Here is a 22,918-nt window from a genome sequence, read left to right as displayed (position 1 = left end):
GGGTGAGTTCCCCTTAACTGGTGCCTAACATTTTGGCTTCGTGGCTGCTTAGTTCACACGAGCCTTAACTCTAAGCCTGCATGCAACGAAAAATTGCGAAGGCTTGTCCACTTCCTCACATCCAGGTTTAACTTTATGACTAGGCACATATCCGCTTTCTGATCGCTAAGTAAAGAGGACGTCTAGCGAAAATGTAGTTTAATTAACACGCTTAAATTACTCATGCGGTCCGTAGTACGCGTCCCTAGCACGCATCTTTAAGTCGAAGGTTATAAGGCATTCGCCATGAACACAATTAGCAACCTCGGGTCATCCAGCTGATCGATTCCCGTTAGGGCCAATTCATTTTGTTGCGTTTTAATGATTGCCCCATATACTGGAGCCTTTTGTTACTTTCGAACTATAAGAACCCTGCCACGAGGGGGCGCTGCGAGCACGTTCTTTATTGCGTATTTTTATTTGCCGTCTCGAAAGTCAAACGGCCATGCATTTTTAATTAAAATAACAAATGTAAATATCACTTATGTATTCACGCCTTGATTCAAACACGCTTTGTTTTAAATTTGCTCAACAATGTTGACAAGGGTCATCATTGTCACCAGATTTAGCAGTTTACAAAAGCTTTATCTGTACAAGCGTCTCGTACAAACATTCTTTGAATCTGCTGCATGTGTGCTTCGCGCTTGCTCTCCTACTAGCTAGGCTATTTCCTCTCCACATCGCTACGACCGCGTTACCAAAATTCGTCCCATGAAAGCGTCAACCAAGATCACCTTTGCTGTTAAAAGAAAACGTTGGACAATGTAGCGGCGTTGCAAACTAGGGCAAGTCTTCTTTTGGAAACTTTGGCAATGCACTGAGGACGCCACCTTCTCCAACGTTTCCTTTTTCTTCTGCTTCCCCATCATCTTCAAAGCTTCAGTACTCTCTCTCTCTCTCTCTCTCTCTCTCTCTCTCTCTCTCTCTCTCTCTCTCTCTCTCTCTCTCTCTCTCTCTCTCTCTCTCTCTCTCTCTCTCTCTCTCTCTCTCTCTCTCTCTCTCTCTCTCTCTCTCTCTCTTTCTCTTCCTCTCTCTCTCCCTCTGTCTCTATCCACACACGCACGCTCCCCACCTCTCTCTCTCTCACGCACGCGCGCGCACGCACAGCGAGGATTATCATATTTGAACCCCACCTCCCCCCAATTTCACTTTGCCGCTTTCTATAAGGGTAAGGTGCACATATGCGCCGAAATCGCTTTCTCTTGTGAAAAAGGAGGCTTTGGAGTACAAAATTACAAAGCTTGGCGAAGAAATCAGATATGTCCCGCCATTGAAACCATCGAGTATACAGGGTGGCTCCGTATCCCACTTTCTTTTCTCCAGGGAATTCCTTCCGTAGTAACATTGCTATGTCCCCCAGTGTGATTGCTTTATCTCGACGCAAAATAGCACACCTCACCACACACTCATTCATCATACATGTAACGCTGATGGGGCCTGCGATAACAGTCGTCCTGAAGCTCGGGCGAGCGGTGTGGCCTGCGATAAGTCGAACAGCGCTTGAAGGCGAATTCTTCTCATACGAACGATGAAACCCTGCGGATGGAGTCCTTACGAGAGGAGATTTCGGGCGCGGAAAGAGGCGTGCAGCTGAACACAGTTGCCTAACGGAACACTATGCTCTGCGAACGACATAAGTACTGAATCTTGTTCACAGGGATCCGCGAACACGTCCGGGAACCTACCAGAATGCAAGCCTGCGGAGTGACAGGAAAAGAATGATAACGAATATATACAGATACGCCTGCGACGGGAATATTAAACGATAGGAGTGGCGGGTTTTAGTCTTGAGCGCAACACGATACGTGTGGTCGCCAACAGAAAACGCAGAGCTAAATTTTGTCTTAAAAGTTACTACACGGTTGGCATCAAATATGAGGTCAAGTAATGTACGTCTATGAATATCCTTGGTATTCTGCTACCTTAGAGGAAACGTTTATTCAGTCAAGCAGAAGAAATGCTGACAAACATGTTTTTCCAATAGTAAACAAGATACAGGTACCCGCCTTCTTGTTACAGAGACAGCTTGTTTAAAAGGAGGTGTGGAAGATTGTCCCTTTTTCGTTACACTTCTTCTCAGAGCTGTCTTTTTATGCATTCATGCTTGTGCGTGTGCGTGTGCTTGTGCGTGTGTGGACATTGGCACGAAAACGCGCCGCGATCAAAGTTATTAATTTCGCGAAACATTTAAGTGCACCAGGGAATATGCCCCATTACGAGGAGGTGGGAATCCCAACGCAGTATTTACAAAAAAACTCAAATTCGTTAGTTTCACCACTCTTCGCTAACAAAGTGCTAATCTCCTCAAGCCTGTCATGAGCCCTGTTTCTGTACAGGTGAGCGCAAAATAGAAGAAAAGTACCTGTCCTGATTATCGCACCAAGAAAGAAAGCTGCACCGTACACTGCTCGCCCGCGCGAGGAGCGTGCTTCTATCTTGCTCCTGGACGGCAGTAAAGACACGGCGCCTCGTAGCGAGCCGCAGCGTCGTGGAAGCGATGACGCGAAAATGCACGGTTTCGACGCAGCTCACTGCACTTACACTTACTGCTGCTTCTGGAATATTTGACAACGCACTCGAGATACGCCGGCGGAGTTTCAAGAGTTTTCACAGCCCACGACAGCGTCACCAGCTGCTCTTATACTTTGAGACGATACTTTCCTCTCGGAGTTCCTTCACGGCCGAACGCATCTATCTCGCTGCCTCTGGCGCCAGAGTTCACGCTCGTAGCGACTGACATAAAAACCAATTCCGCGTTGTCGTTATGACGTCGTGAGGCGCAAGCGGTCCCGCGTCGTAGCTTCAAAGTTTCTTCGTGCTTGGTTTTGAGTGAAGCGCGACCGAGCTCCTCCTTCTTCACGGGTGAACTGACGGTGGCTTGTTAACGCGCTCGGGGAAAGAAAAGCTAAAATGAGCCCTGGTTGTACTATGCACAGCCCGTAGCTAAGCCCGCCGACCCTCACGTGCGCGCACACGCACGCGCGCACACAGGCAGAGAGACACAGGCTTAGTCGCGCATGCGCGCGCCTACACACCCGCCACTGTTGACACACGAGTGCGGTGTTTACGTTGTACCTGCATGTTCTTGCGGGGTGGCCGGCTCCATTCGCGTCACACCCGCCGCGGTGGCTCAGTGGCTAAGGCGTTGCGCTGCTGAGCACAACGTAACGGGTTCGATTCCCGGCCGCCGGGGCGGCCGCTTTTTTGATGGCGGCCAAAAGCAAAAAACGCCCGTGTGTACGAGATTTCGGCGCACGTTAAGATCCCCAGGTTGTCAAAATTAATCCGGAGCCCTCCACTACGGCGCGCCTGCGTTGCGTCGGCGCGTTAAACCCTACAGTCAATCAATCATTCACGTCACCATTCTACGGCCATTTTTAAACCGAAAATCCAAGTATTATCAAACGTGAAAACAAGAGACCGTAATCGTCTACGTTTGCGACAACGTGAATCGTATGGAAATGGACGCCGCTGTGAAGAGAAAATAAAAATTCCGTGCCATTCCACTCTGCGAGGGTGAATAACCAGCGGAGCTGTTTGTGAGTTATTGGTTGGCCACAAACTACCGCTCAAACCAAGTTGCCGCGCCGAGGCAGCTTCCAGCGGTGTTGTGAGTAAGCTTAAATTTGGAACCCAAATGAATCCAGCTTGCAAAGACTAAGCTTACACTGATTTTCCCAAGGTCTCCTTTACTTTTAGACACACAAGCATTTCTGGGGAGATAATTTCAGGGTAAAAATGTAATCTTTCTTGTATCAACATATCAAGCGGGGGAGGCGAAGGGACAGGGTGTGTTGAAGCGGGGAGTACAAAGTAGGCTTCGTCGGGCAACGCGCAGTGCGGGGAAGCCACCTTCCAAAAATCTAGCTTACAATCATCTTCTTGACATCAGCTTCACTTCTAAATACAAATGTATTGCTGGGAAGAGTTTTTCTCGGTGCAACGTGCGCCATCTTATCAGAAAAAAACTGCGGTAGATTCCTCTGTCATAGGAATCGGTAAAACACGAAAGTGAAATATGCAGCGAAATCTCCAGCTGAGCACGATTTGCGGGTCGGCGGCTGTCCTGCGTGTGCTTGGCAAGCGACGTTCTGCTGGTGGGCCGATTCGGCAAGGGTGTACTGGCGTCATTTTCGTGACGGATATGACGTCAGCAAAATCTTGGTGTATCCCGACATAAAACACGTTCGTGTTAAAAATAAAACCCGAAAACGAACAACCCCAAGTATAACGTAATCTTTAGTACTAAAGGTTGCTTCCCCGCAAGAGGACCCTGTTTGCAGGGGTGTACCCTTAACATAGGAATATTGGTGTAACCCGGAATAAAACCCTCTCGTGTTAAAAACGCGCTCGTCCACTACATGTGAACGGCTCCGGATTAATTTTGAGCACAAGGAAATCTTTGACGAGTGTGGACTGACGGGCCAGTTGGTACTTTGACATCCTTGAAGCACAGCGCATTACAACAAAACAGAGGAAGGGACACGGATACAGCGCTGTGTGCGAGTTCCTCCCTCTGTCCTGTTGAAGTGCGCCGTGCTTCAAGGAGGAGATCTTTACCGTGCGCAGAAATCTTGACGCCCACGCGTTCTGGTTTTTCAGCTCTATCATAAGCCGCTGCGGTCGGACCCAAACCCGCATCCTTGGTCTTGGCAGCACAATGCCTGAGAGTTCCTCGGCCTAGCTCGCGTAGTGAGCTGCGGGATTGACATATATCAGCTCTATAACGCCTTGGCCTCTAGGCTACAACGCACGTACCCTCAGAGTTTGCCAAAGTTAAAAATCAAATAGGCGAAACCATTAATATCAGAAAAGTAATCGCACAACCCAATCCTGGCAGTCCAAATAAAGTTTCAGAAAGTTGTTTACGCTTTACGATGCGCGGCCTAAAACAGTTGCACGATGTAGAACTATTTCATTGGAGAAACCACTCTACAAACAAACAAACATGTAAGCTGCAAGGAGACGTAGCTGTAAGAAAAAAAAAACCATCGTAGGCAAAGGATGAATGCCTCACCTAGTCACTAGGAATCACCCTTTAGGACAGTGCTCGGCATGGCACTGCCGTACACTGCAGGTTGAAGTGGGATTGTGTTATTCAGATACCTTGAAGATTTTTCTTTTCTACAGATGCCAGCAGTAGTAATCACTTTTTAAGTGAATGTGGTGGTCGCAAGCACTTTAAAAGATTAGTTTGTTCCGCTTGCGTTGAGCAAAATTTAATTATTCAGAAATTTGTTCCCTTGCGACTGCGAACTTCGATAACCCATTCGGCAGGAGAGGTGGTGCACTGTTTACTTTTTATTCCAAAGAAGAGCAACTCTTAAATAAAAGAAATAAAAAGCAGGCAGGCGAAGATGCAAGTTTATTCTTCGCAAGGCGCGTGTAGCATTTTGTTTTTTTAAGTCTGTCGAACAAATGTACCGACTGCGAGCATCAAAGGATTTCGCTAGCCCAGTGGCTCATTCAGCTCACACAAAAGCTTGGTTCCTGCGTAGTTTGTAAAATAAGAGTGCCTTTATTTTTCACTATGTCTTGAAGGATGCATTCGATCTTTTCTTTCCGCCACGGGCAGCTACATGCACATATTTCACTTCAACAGCATCGCTTACTCGACATAAAATGGCGAAAGGTAGTGACCACAGCTGTCATCAGTAAATGCTTGCTACTTTTCTGGGGATGGTACGAAGAACTTGGTGTCATCGTTGCCGGTACCAAGGCGCATGCGGAGTTATTTTTCTGCACTTCCAATTAACGCTTCCTAGCAGTAGCCCATGCCTGCGGAGGTGCAACCTTTATAAGTGGGAGGTCTGTTACAGCGAAACTGTAGACGTGTATAATCCCACTTGTTGTCATTCTGGTGAAGCCATAGTGACGGCTATGGAGATCAGACGGCAATTCCCTCACCTTCGCCACCACCGATGCCTTTTTACAAGTTTTACACCACTCACCACTAAAGATGCCACTTTCGCAAATTCCGTAATCGACTCATAACGCCACTAGCACCTTTATCAGCAGTTGCAATTCTAATTCGCTTTGGGACGGACGCGTGTCATTTGCTTGGGGGAAGGAAAGCAGGAACTGAGGGAACGTAGGCATGCACAAAAGTGCGAATGGGCGCGAAAACAACGGAAAGCCGTTGCAGCAAAACGTGCAGCAGCGACCATTTTCGCCTCAAGTTCCACAGCGTCGAGTAGTTGCGAATCCCTCCAGGTTGAAGAGAAACTTGCGCGCTTGGAACGCCGACTTGAGCCAGTAATGATGAATTATAAATTCGCTACAGCAACGCCCCACCATAGCAGAACACTCCACAGCTACAGATTCTTTTGTGTTTACTTCTTCAAGGGCTCCTGGAGGGACGTTTTGGCCTGTGTTCTTACCGTCCAGCTTGAAGGGCTCCCGCAGCGACGGTTTGGCCGGGGTCTTTCAGGTCAAGCACGGGCACGTCAGTGGTTGCCAGTTTATTCGTGCACAGTAATGGGGGGTGTGAGGTGGAGTGCACGGACGGCGAGGTTTCTGGCGCTCACCGATGACGTACCCGGTGTGACCTGACAACAGTTCTTTCGGGTCTAGCGGTTTGGATTGGTGTGTTACACAGCCAGTAAGAAGCCTACAACGCGGGAGGGAAGTGGACCGCCCCATGTTTGTCCTCTAGAATAAAGCTCGCGTTCTTCCAAATTCAGCTAATTATGTGTAGGCAGTATGCTCAATCGCAGATTACAAATAAGCGTGTTTTGTTTCGTGCGCTCCTTGGACTGCACCCAGCTTCGCTTGTCATCCTCCAGGAAAAGGGTTAAGGGCACTAAGTTTTTTTTTCTACCAATGTTCCTACAGAGGTGAAAACAGCGGGCGGAGAAAAGGCTGCAACCATGTAGCTTGACAGAGCAGCAACCGCTGACGCTGCAATGACAGGCTGGAAACTTCAGGTGTACATTAGAGATTTCAGAACACTAATAAATACAACATTTACGCAAATAAATCTAATATGCGATCGTTGCTCGAAGCGAGGGCGTCAATTTTTTGTCTGAAAACATTTAAGTACACTAGAAATTACGTGTTTCAGCAGCGGCTGTCCATGTTTAGTCTTTGATAATGGAAGCCTCCAAAGGGGCTTATATCGATCCGCATATATATCTATGCTTTCTAGAAGAACTGTTCAATCTAAAGTCGCCTCGTTTTGCAGACCTATGGCAAAGCATAACTTTGTGTCGATATATCTTTTTCGCTTTCGTTATTCGGTGTTTTAAAAACAGCTGATAAATTTTCGTTGGGAAAGGAACTTTTTCAGTTGCCCGAATTGCTTCCTTTTGTACTTGTAATATTTTAAGCAGCTTCATCGAGGTGATGTTTGTTCACACTAATTGGCAAATATTTTTATGTGACTTCGTAAACAACTGGCTCCATGACAGTTGATGGAACATGACGACACCTATTCATGAACCTGTTGGCTATCTGCACTTTCCAGAAGAACAATTTCACATTTCCGTTCCCCGACAAATGCTCGGAACACGTAATTCCAGGAGTGTATACAAATTTATAGAGGCCGAAACCATGCAACACGCTGACGAATTCCAGTTATAGTCCTTAGCATCGTACGTAAAGCCCCATGGAACTGCACGATTCCTAAGTTATTTTTCACGTCCTAAATTGGGATCTCTTTGTAAGAGAGCACCAGCATTATGCAGCCCCTACCCTTGCAAAGTAATTTGGGCGCTCTTCTGAGAGAAAAAAAGTAATTGCGCAATGTAGAGATAAAACCCCGGAGAACAATTTTCACGGAACAATTCAATTTCCGCATTGAAAGATCACAAAGTAGCTCGGCCTTAGGGGAGTGCGCTTTTGGCGGTACACTTGTGCTGGAGGAATTAAGGCATAGCAAAAAGTATTCCTTTCGGGAGCGCTGAGAGAGAGGAGGGGTAGACAAAAGGACTAGGCAAAGCGAGCTAGGCCCAGCACAATTCGCCGGAGTAGAGCGGTGTTTGTACAATTGCCGATATATTGAATGGCGTACGGAGGCCTGGTCCTCTGCGAGCAAGATAGCGACGGCGCAGTGTGGCATAAAATGAAAGACGTACCCCATTTTATTTTGCAGTTTTTACAAGGCCTGAGATATCTTTATTCTGTTAGCACATAACGTACTTTTCGCGCATTCTTTCATTTCTACGTTTACATAAGTGCTTTCTCTTTTTGTGGGAGCCCTTTTGAAGTGGATCCGAAAGGAGAGATTTCGTTTCACTTTCATGCCATTTTTTGGACAACTTTGTTGTCACTTAATTTACCAATAAATGAAAATTTTCATTTGGTACAACACTTTATAACCACCGGCTTGGTGGTATTTCTGTCTGATACCGAAAATTCAAAATTGACCACTACGCAATAATGCTTTTCTGGTATTTTCACTTGCATTCACTTATTTGCGTTTAGAATAGCCAGAGGGGTACGACCTTTGTGTTTTTCTTTCACCACCTATTAGAATAAAATCGGTTAAGTCGATAATGGTGCTCCACACGAAATGTATAGAAAGCGCCCTCCATGTTTTAAGAAAAAATAATGTTGTGGAATTTAATAAAGTTAGGGTCGTTATGTGTAATGATTTTTTCCTTCGCATGCCTTATATGTTATTTCTCATCTTGTTGGACCGGGATTGGCTGCACGCAAACCTGTTGTAGGGTGTACAGTTGTAAGTTTTTTTTTTACAGGATGAGCACAATATCTAGATAGGCGCAAAAAAAACTGATGTTTAGAGGTGCCAATGTGCATTGCGAGCTACCATGCCTCTGCTTTGTCAGCCTCCAAAACTCCAGAAAATACGGTAATGTATGTAAAAGCACAATGAAAGAAAATCAACTTTATTCAGCCGGGCTTCAAGAAGCTGAAACCAACCAATGTTAATGTATTTGCAATTCTGTTAGAAAAAATCGTTGGCGTCGTTCGTAAGCGGAACGCTCTTGTGGCATGTATCCTCCCCGGAGGATTGGCCACGTAGCTGATTGTCGGAAACTTCAGGAATCCGTAAGAACAATTTGCTGCTCGGTTATGGCTGCATTAACGCGGGCAAATTCATCACCAGGGAACGTACACCAGATACGCCCTTAGGAAGTTGCACCAGGACACCGATTGGCGGAATAGTTCCTGCGTGTATCACGTTATCTGCGCTTGGGGCTGCGGAGCTTTTGCCAAAGAGATTGAGATTAAGATTGAGAGATTTAAACGTTTCCCCTTACGTCTCGCATCTCTCGGCGCACTCGCCACTGCTCACATTTATGAAAAATCAGTGACTACACCAAGCGCGATATCACTGACATAAAGTGCCACAAGTAAGTTAATTTCAACCGAGGTATGCTACTCCGAAACCTTCGCGTTACGTCGATTTCCACCTATGCACACGATTCGTTATTTTTTCTTTCTCCCTCCATCCATCCTGACCCATTTGCACCAATTCAGTACCGGTTGCCTTCGCCACCCACCCTGGAAGCGTTAGTTATCATTCATTGTCGATGGTGTCCAAAGCCAACCAGGCACCCAAGGAGAGTGAACTCTTGCTTCCCTGTGCGCTTATCGCAGTTTATGCAACTTCATCGAGCTCTTTCTACCGCGCAGTCTACGCGACGCGGCAAAAAGTGAGCTGGTCATGCCTTGTACATTAGACAGCGGAGAACACGGAATGGTTCAGAAAAAATCCCTGGAAATATACGCGGTATATATCTGTATGAATAAAATACTGTAACAAAGAACAGACTCGGCGAACTCGCATAGAAGTGGCTGGGAGTCTTTGGGAGATGCCTTCGCCCTTCAGTGAACATACACAGGCTGATGATGATGGTGATTACGGTGACGATGATTTTATGATGATGACGATGATGATGATCGGCGGAATTTGTACGGAATTGCTCTTCCCTATAAAATCAATGGGATTCATCGGTGCTGTGAAGAGCTGAGGAGGTCGTTATGCTCTGTCAACAAACAAATACCTCTAGTGAAGATCTTTCTTCAGTCTGCAGTTGTCATCAAGCAGCAGTTACCGGTGCCTCTTCCACCAGAGCCCGTTGTTACCCCTCAAAAACTTTGCGGAAAACTACTACAAAAGCACTCGCCTGTGGTACTTACAGCGCCGCAGAGGACAAAAGCACCTCAGCCGAAATTTACTCCATGTTACATTTCAGTGTGACTTGGCACATTCATGTGCTGATTTCACACTCTTAGTAGAAAACATTTCTGCAGCTTACAGCTTCGACGCCACTCTAAGAATTCTGAGCTCATTTCGAAGGTGCAACACAGACCCGCCGCCATCCCGAAAGGTCCGATTGCTGGTAGAGCCATTCCTGTCTTGCAGTCTGGTTTTTTGTCTGACATAAAATTCATGGATTCCCTTCGCTAAAAAAAAAAAAGCTACCGAAGGTTCTCAGCACCAACATTCTAATATTCCAGGTGGAATCAGGTCATGGAGTGTCCCGAAGTACAAGCAAGCTCCCCCAACTTCAGTGAACGCCGAGTGTTCTTTTTGTCGCACACAAATATAAACTGGAATGAGGTATAACTTAGAATAGAACTTTTCAGGCAGCAAATAATTGAACTTTTTCTGGCTTGCCATGCCTTTAGAGCTTTTCTTCTGTGGTCGAAACAACCTGCATTCCACGTAAACCTTTTGAAATAGCAACTCTTGTGCGGCTAATTTTCACGAAAAAAAAACAATACTTTCCCGCAGGATCAGATTCACCGTTTTTTAAAGCGAAGCTTTAGTGTTCTCCCTGATGGCGTATGTAAGGCGAAAACGCCGAAAGAAAGAAGAAAACGCTTCCCATGGCCGGAATCGAACATCGGTCCCACGCGTTATGAAACCGGTGTCTATCCTATTGCTCGATTTCGACATGGTCGAAGTGGTTCAGAAAAGATCGACGACAATCAAAGAATTGTGTCACGGGAAAGCTTCGTGTGCAACCATCGTCGTCGTTTTGCAAAGGTGTGCGTAATTTTTTTACTGCAAATCAAAAATTTGCCGTGAAATACGAGTTGAGCCTACATGTGCCTAAACGAGTTTTTGGTGCCTATAAATGCCTAAATGGCACTTTTTAGAGCCTGATATAGGCGCCTGAAACCATGATTTTTCGTGCCTAATGTACCAGTCTATATTCATGACCTTCTCCGGAGGTTTGAAACCAACCAGCAAGCTGAAGAAAGTCGAAAACCCAGCTCACAGCCAGATCCTGCGTGTCTCTTCAGCCAGATCCCCTCCGGCCATTAATCGCTACGTGTACAACTGTCCGGTCACCCCTCGCCTTTTTACCCGCGGCGGTGGCTCAGTGGCTAAGGCGTTGTGCTGCTGAGTACCAGGACGCGGGTTCGCTTCCCGGCAGCGGCGGCCGCTTTTCTGATGGAGGCGAAAAGCAAAAACGCCCGTGTGCACGATAATTCGGCGCAAGTTAAAGATCCCCAGGTGGTCAAAATTAATCCGGAGCCCCCCCCCCCCCCCTACGGCGCGCCTCATCGCCTGCGTTGCGTCGGCGCGTTAAACCCTGCAATCAATCAATCAAAACTCCCCCTTTTTCGCAGGGAATGCTTCGATAAATATTTTCAAGCTCTCTTTGTCCAAATACCGTAAGTAAAACAGGCTGCGATGGGCAGCCGCAAAGATGCGAGAACTCCCGACCTCGCGTTCAACTTAATCCGAACTACCCTTGGTCAGTCTGTCGACTGTTTGGCCTCATCGACCAGCTTCGTTACTGCATCGCAGGGTTCTTCAACGGAGTACGCCTAATCGAATTGAACCGCTTCACGTTGTTCACATAGGCAGGAACTGAGGGCAGAAGTAGGCGTCAGAAAGAAATATTGGCACCCAATCAAGGTTTTTATAACTGGGTTTAATGCGTTTTTGTTCTGCGCGACTAGGAACGCCTCGAGGCAAAGCAAACTTTATCGCGAGTGCTCAACAGGAAAGGGCAAAATCTATTGTTTTAACAAACTTTTCCCCCCAAAGTTATAGAACTTACCGCGCTAGGACGATATTATCAGTACTACCAGTTTATTTATGAATTCGTCTACATTGGCATTTATATTTACAGCGCTTTAAGACCCGCCCTCATCACTGTAATTTTTTTTTATGTAAAAGAAGCGTTATCAGCAGAATCTCTACCTCAGGCCTTGTTAGCGGCCCATAAGCCAATTTTAAAGCCAAGAATCTATGTTTAGAACGAGAAACAAGTTGGACGAGGAATGTCATTGTTAATAATCAGTTGTACCACCCGGAATGCCTTACCAATAATATCTAGCAAAACAGACCTCGCATCAGTTCTTTTCTTTTTTTTTTCTTGTGTTTAATTGCTATAGTTGCCTCGATTTCCAGCCCGTAATGAATCCGTGCAGCTCTGATTCAACGTGTAATATGAGCGAGCGAGCGAATCAACTTTATTAAAAAGGCCTGCGGAACGATTAGCTGTCCCATGTAAGGAAGGCGTCACGGTGACGCGGCCATGACGTCTTCCCCGCTGTTGGCGCCTCTACTTCGGCGGCGGCCTCACTACTCCCTTTGGTCGACTGCGCCTGCCCCTGTTTTGGGGTGGCAGCCTCCCTCCGGTTTCACTCGGTCGTTGCCTTTCGAGGGCCGCCGAGATCTGCTGGACGGCCTGGGCTGGGGCTTCTTGATCGTAGCAACGCATTGCGGCCTCGAGCCGCGGCGGGATCGTTGTCATCGTTGCAGCTTGGTGCAGGTTCTTGGCACAGTCCCAAAGATGCGTACCGTCGCGAATAAAAAGTGTCTCATATTACAGGAGAGAGCCACCTGTAATATGAGACACTTTTTATTCGCGACGGTAACGCTTTGAGCAACATGCGCAGGAAGGATTATTGATACAAATCGAAGCTAGCTCCACAGTCCCGTGACAGCGAAGTCGACAACACGAAGTCCACCCATAACCTCTCATCCTCTATAGAACACTTTTTTCGGCAAACTTTTTTGCTCAGCGGGGGACAGTCTGTCCGTATAAAGCGTTGCTTTAGTCTGCGTTCATGCGAACGCGGAAAGAAGAAAAATTGACGAAGCTTGCACTAAGTCGCGCAAGGCTTAAGCCATGGCGAAGTTGAAGAAGTTCTTTCTATGTAATGTCTGAATGACACACCACCACAGATTGCATTAGGTTTAATATTGTTTATTTACGGCCCTTTCCACTGTTGTGATACTAGTCATGGTCATATCCATCTATATCGTCGTCTTCCTCATGCGTGACAGGCGTGCCCGGATCGTTTTGTACGCATCCTTTCACATTTCTGCCAAAACGAAACGCGTTAGCACCCGCTAGAATTGGCGGCAATCGGCTTTGCTAACCGGGCGTCTGTAGCGCAGGTTTTCTTGTGCTCCCCTTTGAGGGGCGGACGCACGTAAACTGTACTCGTAGTATTTATTTCCGCGAGCGCCAAGCGAAAGCCCGGAGGACGCCGCGCGCATCTTGTAAGGCGCGTGCTCACGTGCGCGGTACGCGGCTGGAGTAACTATGATCCGGCGTTTCATGACGCCGCCCACATGACGGCCATAAACAACAGCCCCGCTGTAACAAAAATTCTTCCTGAGCAAAGTGAATCCAGCCGAGCGTTAGAGGCTCATTAGTGAAAACCAAAATGTGAAGATCCTTTATTCCCGTCTTCCAATAGGATGCCCCTGTCCTCAACATGGTGCCGGTGTTGCATCACACAGTGTAACTCAGTTTAAACGACTTTGTAATGCCTAAATTTAGAACCGTAGTATTTTTCCCAAAATAACCCAGGCATATATAACTTACTGCTTTAAGACTGTACGACTTCCCTAAGTGCTACGCAGATTTTCTGAGAGTACCGTCAAACAGCGAGGCTATATTAACGTGTATGCTTTTGCGCGAAATATGCTAGGGTATTTCAGGCATTTTACGGCGTTTGACAGGCGTTTTGTGGACGTCAGGCGTTTTACGGACGTTTTACAGGCGTTTTACGGACGTCAGCTGGGTACCACTCATCAGCGGACGACTTCTTAAAATGGTACATGCAGCGGAAATCCCTTCACTTCCCAAACAAACCGAGCGCGTGTCATTTGATCGTTTCGGGTGCCAAGTACGGGGATTCAATAACCACGACTTCCACCGTCGGATACTGCTCATCAAGGAGCAGGCTGGCCCGGCTGACGACGCCCAAGTAGCGCGTCGGGCACGTAGGCTTCAAAGGAATGCTTCCTGCGACGCAGATGCCGGCAACGATGAGCCTGTTGCCCGGGTCAGTGAGCTGATTGGGTGTGTCCCATTATCCGTGATTCGCTCGCAGGAACATTTCCACCTGCGGCGTTGCGACGCGTCACTGGAGAGAACGTCCCTCGTTAAGCACTTCTTTAGCGACAGTGAAAATGTACTTTCTAGTTTTTTCGCTTGTTGCTAGCGTCGTCTGCAGTTTCCTCAGCGTAATGTAATGAGGATACCGAAAATTCCCAAGCAAAATACCATTTTTCTTGCAGTATAGGTTCCGAAACTTGCGAGAGAATAGGGGAAGCAGTTAAGTGGAAAAGATGCCCAAATTTAGCGCATTTAGAGGATTTCCTATTTGGATGGAAAGAGCGACGCAACATGCACAGCACGCATTATGACTAATGATGTAAAATTTTGCCGCAAAGTGGTCGCCTGAAGACGGTTGTACGCTCTGAGAGGACGTAGGCGAGAACTCTTTTTTGCCGCAAAAGTAACTACCGGGCCTAAATATTTCATGGACTTCAGTAGTTTACGAAGGTTGTCGGGAAGAGTAACTTTGGACACCAAGCTTAGTATTAGCTCTTACGTGAAAACTGTCTCACATTTTTTTTTTCAGACTTGGGGGTATTTCTCGAGCAATCACAGAGCTCTGACGCGGTTCTTGTTTTGGCGCTCTGTACTGAGCCCTGATACGTGCGAAATCGTCTTCATGTCAGCGAAATGAAACTGCTTTAGTAATGCGCGTGCGAGATTTCGGCGCAAGTTAAAGATCCTCAGGTGGTCAAAATTGATCCGGAGCCCTCCACTACGGCGCATCTCATAGCCTGCGTTGCGTCGGCGCGTTAAACCCTACAATCAATCTGCTTCAAAAATGCACCGTATCTTCTAATGGGGAGCGTTTGGAATGGATTCTCCGTAAACGTTTTTCCACCCTTCCATAGGCAGACGACCCCCGCGTCTACAGTGACGTTCTCAATTGCCTTCGCTTAGGCTAGCCAATAGGGTGCATCAAGTGTGATTTCTTTTTCCTTTTTAGTGCCTACATTCAACAGTTGATTGCCCGGTCCTGGCTAAATATGTCATCTTCGAGTCCCATAAATACCGGTAGGTCCTCAAATTTGTTGCTGTCGAAGCTGCACAAAATATATCTACAGCGTGAAAATGTCAACTAACCTGCATCACCGCATTCTTGCCTTCTATAACTTTTCAGCCTTCAGACGATCTGTTAGGACGTTTCGTTATGTTTTCATTGTGCTTTAAATATTTTTGAGGCCCGGCCTATAAAATGCTATGCAGCCAATCAGAATTCATTGGCCGTGGAGTTTCTGTGTCACGTTTCCAGCGTGGTGGCATTTGCATTAAATGGACACAATATTGCCTCCGCATTTAATAACTTGGCCGGGTATCATCTAACTTCATTGCAAATGTCGTCTGAAGGCGGTGGTCTCCTGCCGCCTCTGTAACGTGAGTGCCTCTCGTCTCTCCCCGCTCCTGTCTCATGCCCTTCCCCTCCATTCTCACTCCTTCTACTATAAACATGGTGGAGGTTTTCTCAAGTCAATTCAATTTTCCCGCATTCCACTGCTCGCGCGCCATCTATTGGAACTATTCATTACTGTTTCATTTGGGATGCTGGCAGGAGGCGTAGACTCGTGCGCGAGTCCATTTTGCATTTTTTGGGTACAGCTGTATTTTAACACGTATTTTTGTGTAGCAAATATCAAGAGCAGAACTAGTTTCAATTAAAAAGACCCTTCCCAGTACTGCTTATGTGATGTTCTGCCTCAAATATGCCAATGTTTCCTATTTTGCTCAACAATGTTGACAGGAACGAAGTTTCCCCATTTAGTTGCTGCGAGAGGTTTCGCCTATTTAAACTCGTCGTCCCAGTATTCTTTTATCATTTGACCGGGTGGCTGAATCGAAGGACGGAGGGGCAGGCATGCATACAGACAGGCAGATGAACTGAATTTCTGTTTCACTGGGAACTGGCGTCATGAAGGAGGGTAAGAAACAACTGGTCCGTGGTGGTTTGGGCTCTTTTTTTTTTAAAGGAGGCCTTGGCTGCAGCGCGATGCTGACTTTCGCGTATGTACCAGAACAGGCGAAAAAAGTGTTGTGATAGTACCGGCGACTTGTTCTCGGAGGGTTTTCGTAGGGGCAGTATTAATAAATGTTTATCGATCTTAAAGGGAAACGGCTAAGAGTAAAAGTGATCAGCCTCCTTATTCCAGGAAGCCGCGAGCCCACGCTGATTCCAGTGCCCGGTCAACAAGAGCTTGTTGCTGCTCCGCAGACGAGCTGGTCAGCGCAGACTGCCACTGCTCAGGTGATGGGTTGAGGAGGAGTTTAGGGTTCTCTGGGCTTGAGTATAGCAAGTGGTAGGTAGTGAGAGGGACGTTGCAAGTGCGGCAGTTGTGTTGGAAGAGGGAGAAATGTCGGAGATAACCATGTGGTTAAAGCACCGGTCTGTGGCCGGCGCCATGTACCAGCTGGTTAGTAACTGAGAGTAGGGCGGTGCGGGGGATAGATACTCCTGGAGTGCAGGTAATGGGATAGGATGGCATTGTATGCAGGGTCGAGGGGTGTTAGAGTGGGGTTTGGTGAGCCCGAGCAGCTCGTAGCATCTTGCCTTAAGGATGGGAATGCCCGGAAGTGCAGGTCAGGTCGGCAGCGTGAGCTGCCTTGTACCCGGCCAGGCCCGAGTGGCCAGTGGTCCAGACGATGACGATATCAAAGATCTTCGGGAAATATCCAGAGGAGACGAAGTGCTCTTGCGGGTACCCTGCTGCACTGATACATTCGGCAGGCCTGTTGAGAGTCTGTAAGAATTGTGGCTTCTGGTTGGTCTTGGTGGGTAGTTGCCACAGGTACAATCGCGATGGCCTCTGCTGCTGTGGGTGAAATAAATCGCATTAAGATGCTGCCGGGGCCAACTTTCTAGTAACTTTGGCCACGGCCACCTCACCCGGTGGAGTCAGGGCAACAATTGTGGTTCTTGGTGATCGGGGCTGCTGTGCGATATCCGTGTACGGAACTTGATGGTCTTCTGAGTCTTTTCTAGCCAGATGACGAGCGCAAGCTTCTCGGCGGCCCTTGCTGAAAGTCGGGTGCAAGAGGTGGGGTATGGGCGCTACCAAGATTTGCACCCTATTATCGGCGTGATCGGATGTGACGCGTTGTTAGAATTGGGTGGTGCACACCCTCTGAGGTGGAGTACTCTCCTGCCTGGTGTTCTGAAGTTGTGCCGTGCGTTGGGCTTCCGGAAGTTCTCGTTGCAACAATTTCTCATTGCTGGTGTACGTAGGGAGTCACAGCGCCGCTTTGTAGGTCTTGCGTACGAGGGCATCCAACTTGGCTTGCTCTTGAGGGCCAAGAATGGCGGGTCGCACGTGCGCCTGCTGAGGAGTAGCGCTTATACGACGCTGCAGGTGTCCTGTTCTTTCACGTCAAAAGTCTTGTTGCTGGTGCGGCGACTGAGGTGGGTGAGTTGGGCTATTGTTGTTTGCAGTTGAGTTAAGGGGGCCACGCCTCCCCTTTGTGATGGAATGGTACCCCCAATATTCATAGTCTTGAATTTCGTGTATGGATTTACCGGAGATGGTTACTTGTGGGTCACGCGTTGGGGGGTCTGGGAGAACGCGGGTGCGGGTCCTTCGGGCAAGAAGGGCTGATTTGGAGGGTTCAAAAGTCAGCCATCTGGACTGGAGGTAGCAGATCGTGGTTTTGACTGCTTTCTGTTGGACATCTTGTTGGTGACCGGTTGAGCCGTCTGTCGTTCATAGGGTTATATCGTCAGCATAAAATGTAGGCCGCAGGTGGGGTATTGATTGCAATAGTGAAGGGAGATCGAACAGGGCTATATTGAATAGTAGGGGGGAAATTACCGACCCCTGGGGTGCCCCCTTGGCTGGTGCGTTGACCGTGGGTGATATGTGTGGGTCAAGTTGCAGCGTTTTCGTCCGATTTGTGAGGAAGGTTCTGACGAAGTTGGAAGTTTTGTTTCGACAGTTGGTGTTAATGAGGTTTTCTAGGATGGCTTCATGGGTTAATTTGTTAAAGGCCCCCTTAGTATTGAGGGCTAGTACCGTTCTGTGTGTCGAGCAGCTACCAGATATCTATGACTTCCTCTTAGTTGTATAGGAAAATCTTGCGTCGAGATATGAACGAAAGCAAACATGGCACTTATAAAAATGAACCTTGCGTTTTAATAAACTTTGTACTGATGTTCTATAGTGTTACTAAAAAGTCTATTCCAGAAAAGCCAGACAACTTTTTATTGCAGACAATCAACCAATATTCTATTGTTTTCAAGACACTTCATAATGCAGTTCATATTGTTTTTCTGTAAAGTGAACTCTTATAAACTGCGCCATTAGAAAGTCATACTTGTTATTGAAAATACGCAAAAAACAATTTATTGGTTTCAATAAATTGAATTCCAGCATACTCTGCATTGCGTTTCTATGGGGCCGACCGAACTGCTAATATGTAGAATGTGGCCATTTTCAAGGCCAGAAACTTTTCCTTACGAACACGCAGGGAGCAATTTATTGCCTTCAATATGTCGAGTTTTTAAGGCTCTGTACTTCCTTCCTATGGCTGACAAACGGAGGTCTCGTAGTTTATCGGTGCATGTATGTGAGGTGCTATTGCTCCGCGTGCGCCGGTGCACGAAACGAGATAGCACCATGGGCGGCGGTCATTTTGTCTTGGGAGTAACTGGAAGCGGTGGCACCAGGGCTGACAAACATCATGGCCGGACATAGCGAGCGCCTAAAAAAGCTTCGCCTTTGAAACTCGCAAGACACTTTATACGAACCAGACTCACAAGTACAAGGATGCTACAAGTATATTAAAAAAATTATAAAAACGGAATTGAGAAATTTACTAAAAACTCATTGGAAATATCTATTCAAACCTAGCTCATGTTATATATGCAACGGCATTTATTGACTGGGCGCAATAAACATTTGATCGAAATTCAACAAAACCCGGTCAGAAACTCTATTTACACCTGACTCACACGTAGCAGAATGTTACGATCATACCTAATAATAATTTTATAAAAAGCTAATAAACCCGTAAGAATCTCTATTCAAACCTGACTCACACGCAACAGACCGTTATGACTATACTCAATAAGGATTGTATAGAACGCCCATTGAAAATATTTTATTAAAACCCTACGAGAAACTCATGAACTATATTTAAAACCGCTAAAGTCTATTGACTTGGCTCTATAGACTGGCTATAAAACTCAATAGAAATATTGTATAAAATATAAACAAAATATTTACAGGATTCCGTTGTGCAATCTCTATAACAGGTTTATTATGTCTAGGTAAACATCTTTATCGGGGGAGGGGGAAAAGCTCTTGTTGGCTGTCAAGTTTGTAGGCTGTAAAGCGTTGGTGCACTAGGTGCTCGAAAAGATTTTCCCGCTCATGATGTTAGCGAGATGGAGCCCAGCGATGTTGAAGAAATCAGCTTGTTGGGTTTTGGAATTATAGGGTGATGTCGGAATGTTTCCACTGAGCCAGCAAGGTTCGCTGGTCGCAATGGGGATTGAACAGTTCTAGAAGCGAATCTTAAGTATCTTGGTCAAAGTTTCTGAGCAGTAGGTTGGTGACGCCATCTCTACCCGGCGTTGTGTTTCGGGTAAGACGGGCTACTGCTTGCTGGAATTCTGAGTGCGTCAAAGGAGCGTCCAGTTCGCCATAGGGCTGAAGCGTGTATACAATTGAGATAGCGGCCGGATGCGCCGTAAGGGGACCGACGATGTGGGTGTTGATAGCTTGGAGTTCACTGTCTGTGGATCACTGTTTCTATTATTCTATGGATCTTGTTGTTAATGATGGATCGGGTGGCGCAGTATTTGCCATGGGCGCTTGGCACCGACAGTACCCTTTAGCTGGTTCCAAAACGATAGCCGGTTTTGATGTAGAAGTGTTTTGGCGCAGTCTTGAGCTTGTTGGATGAGTTGGGCTATGGGCCTCCTCAATTTCGTGTTGTGGTGCTGACGATGCCGTCGCTTGCGGAGTCCCCTGTGGGCATTCCAGACGTGGAGGAGATGTGCGGCTGCGTCAGGATTAGTGTCTGTGTAGGCATTTCCTGTGTATGCTTCAGTACGAGTTTGCGGGGTGCTTCCATCCATTCTGTGATGTCATCCCCAATGGGTGCGAGAGGGGCGGTATCAGCTGTAAACTCGGGCCAGTTGGTGACTCAATCCTTCCCCCGCCTGATGGAAGAGTGGGCGACCGTAATTTTAAGAAATTAAGTAGTGGTCGTGGCTTAATGGTTCCGGCATGTGCGTCCACTTTACGTTCGGTGGGTTGGTAGCAAACGTGAGGTCCGGTGTTCTACCCATGCCACACTAAACTGGTTGGTTGGGTCAAATCGGAGTATAGTAGGTAGCCATGGTGCAGGTGGCTTGTAACAAAGCCGGGCCTTTTTCTGTGGCTTGTGTGTAGCCCCAGGCATGGTGACGGGGGTTAAAATCTCCCACCAGGAGCAGGGGGTCTCGCTTGGAGATCTTGCGTGCTTCTTGAAGAAGGGTGTCGATTTTCCTGAGGGATGCGGATGGTGGGCCCTATACGGTAAGAATGTATGTGCTTGGCTGAGAAGGGTGACTGGGGATAATTTCTACAAAGGCGTTGGCCTCGTCTTGTGGAAGATTATGGGTTTGAGCGGGACGATTTCTAAGCAGAGCTTTAGTACCCTCACTGATGCTGTTGTACGCTAATTCACCCTGCAGAAAAGCCAACTTCTTCTGTCTTGACTATACTGTCTGACGGGAATCGATCCTGGGTCCCCAGCGTTATGAAGCCGGCGTCTATTTGATTGCTCCATTTCGACGTGGTCGAAGCGAACGCCAAGCAGCGGGTACTGATTCGCGCCGTACATCCCAAACGTTAGGCCTGCGGAGTGCCCACACGATAGTTGCTGTGGGTAGTCTAGGAAAGTGGTCTGAACCTCCAGAGTAGAACATTCTCGCAGCGTTGGTTTGGCAACAAAAGAATCCATCACAAGAAATCTTCGCGTTCAACCATCGTAGTCGTTCAACAAAGCGGTGGATGTTTTGTTTCCCGCACCAGTCGACGCGAACATTGATTTACTATAAGGTTTTCACACGTCTAGGCTACACATGCGATGAGGCGCCTCGTAATGCAGGGCACCGAATTACTTTTGGCTACCTGGGTATATTTAATGCGCCAAAATCTCGAACACATGGGCGTTTTGGCTTTGAGCTTCCATTAGAAAAGCCGCCGCCACAGCGGGGAATCGAACCTGCGTCCTTGGGCTCAGCAGCATAATCGACGTACATGACATGCACGAACGTCTTCCGATGCAGAACTGTAGTAGTTCTGAGGGGAAGATGCACACATTAGTTTCAAGCTTGTTGGGTTGTGCCGGATTTTGCTTTCGATGTTTTTCTCCATTTTTTTTTTCGCAAGCTTACGGCTTTACGGAAATGACCATCTGCGGTGTCAAAATTGTCTGTTTTGTCCTTCCGACGCAACTGTCATGCTCTGCTCCCTGACCTAGAGCTTGATTTATATTTGTCCTGAGTATACTTTCCTGAGCGTCAGGGTGTCTCAGTTACTGAATTTTAAGCCCAAGGATGTCTGAGCAGTTAACGTTCATGTTCGCAGCCCTTAACAGATAAACATATGCTTGCCTGCAGTTCTTCTATATATATATATATAGCGTGCTTATATATATACAACACGGGAAGTGAAGAGAGGCGCGTGCGTACACGTCAGTCCCCTGATGGCGGCCTGCGGGTTTCGTAACAATGCAAAATAAGGTAATTCTAACTCTCTAATGTTGGGTCGCGAACTTGAAACGGTACATATAAAATGTAGCAGCATATTTCCTGGTCGTATTTTTTGTTTTATCATCTGTGAAATTCATGGTTATCTGAAGTAGAACATTTGGCGCCCTGGTAAGTCACTCATTTTTCACTCACAGGGAAACTAGACAGCGTGAGCGCTTTATCTGAGTTGAAAAAAGCGTGTTGTTGGCATAACGAGAATTAACGTGCCAACTATGCAATGTAGGTGTCTGTGGACAGTTTTGTAGGGCATTTTCGTTTCAATGAATTGCGTGAAGTAAGCAGAAAAGGTGCTTTACACGAAGCAATCGGAACTGTTGGAACTTCCCGCAGATGCGCTTCACGCGTTCTTTTGTTTCACTGGACTTAGCTACTCTCTGCTAAGGAAATTGTTGATGATTTGTGCAAGCATAAAGCGTGCTTTCTGTTCTTTAACAGTGTTTTTATATTTATTAAAAATGTATAGACACAGTATATTTTAAAGTAAGCGTGCATGGGCCATACATTTCGAGCAACTCTGGCGTGTACCGCACCGCGTACTTCATGGTACTCCGCCATCTGACGGGGTAGAGTGACTACACTGTAAATTGATTTACAACGTACCTTGAGAGATTAAATCCCTCTCTATAACTACCAGCCTTACACCCGAGCGTAAAACATGAAAAAACGACGTTTAGGGTGTGTTGTCATTTGTAGCACCCGTGCACCCTAGCAAAACCACAAAAATACACACATTTAAAGGGCGTTTCAAATAGTGTTTTTATTTTTTTTTTGAGAGGGTGTAAGGGTGTAAATTGTAGACAAGAAGGGTGCAAATTATGCTACAATACTCTCGCCACCAACG

General features: G+C 46.9%; 1 protein-coding gene across 2 annotated transcripts in view; it reads left to right on the top strand.

Annotated features, from left to right (window-relative positions):
• LOC144151924 (uncharacterized) overlaps positions 1 to 22,918 on the top strand; it is a 541,357-nt gene that overhangs the window by 1,087 nt on the left and 517,352 nt on the right. The gene's annotated exons all lie outside the window — the stretch shown is intronic.

Source organism: Haemaphysalis longicornis, unplaced genomic scaffold, assembly GCF_048455015.1.
Source record: "Haemaphysalis longicornis isolate Haplotype H1 unplaced genomic scaffold, Haemaphysalis longicornis Haplotype H1 scaffold_9, whole genome shotgun sequence".
NCBI classification, from domain to species: domain Eukaryota; kingdom Metazoa; phylum Arthropoda; class Arachnida; order Ixodida; family Ixodidae; genus Haemaphysalis; species Haemaphysalis longicornis.
Note: the sequence above shows the minus strand (reverse complement) of the source record. Positions and strands in the feature narration are given on the sequence as shown.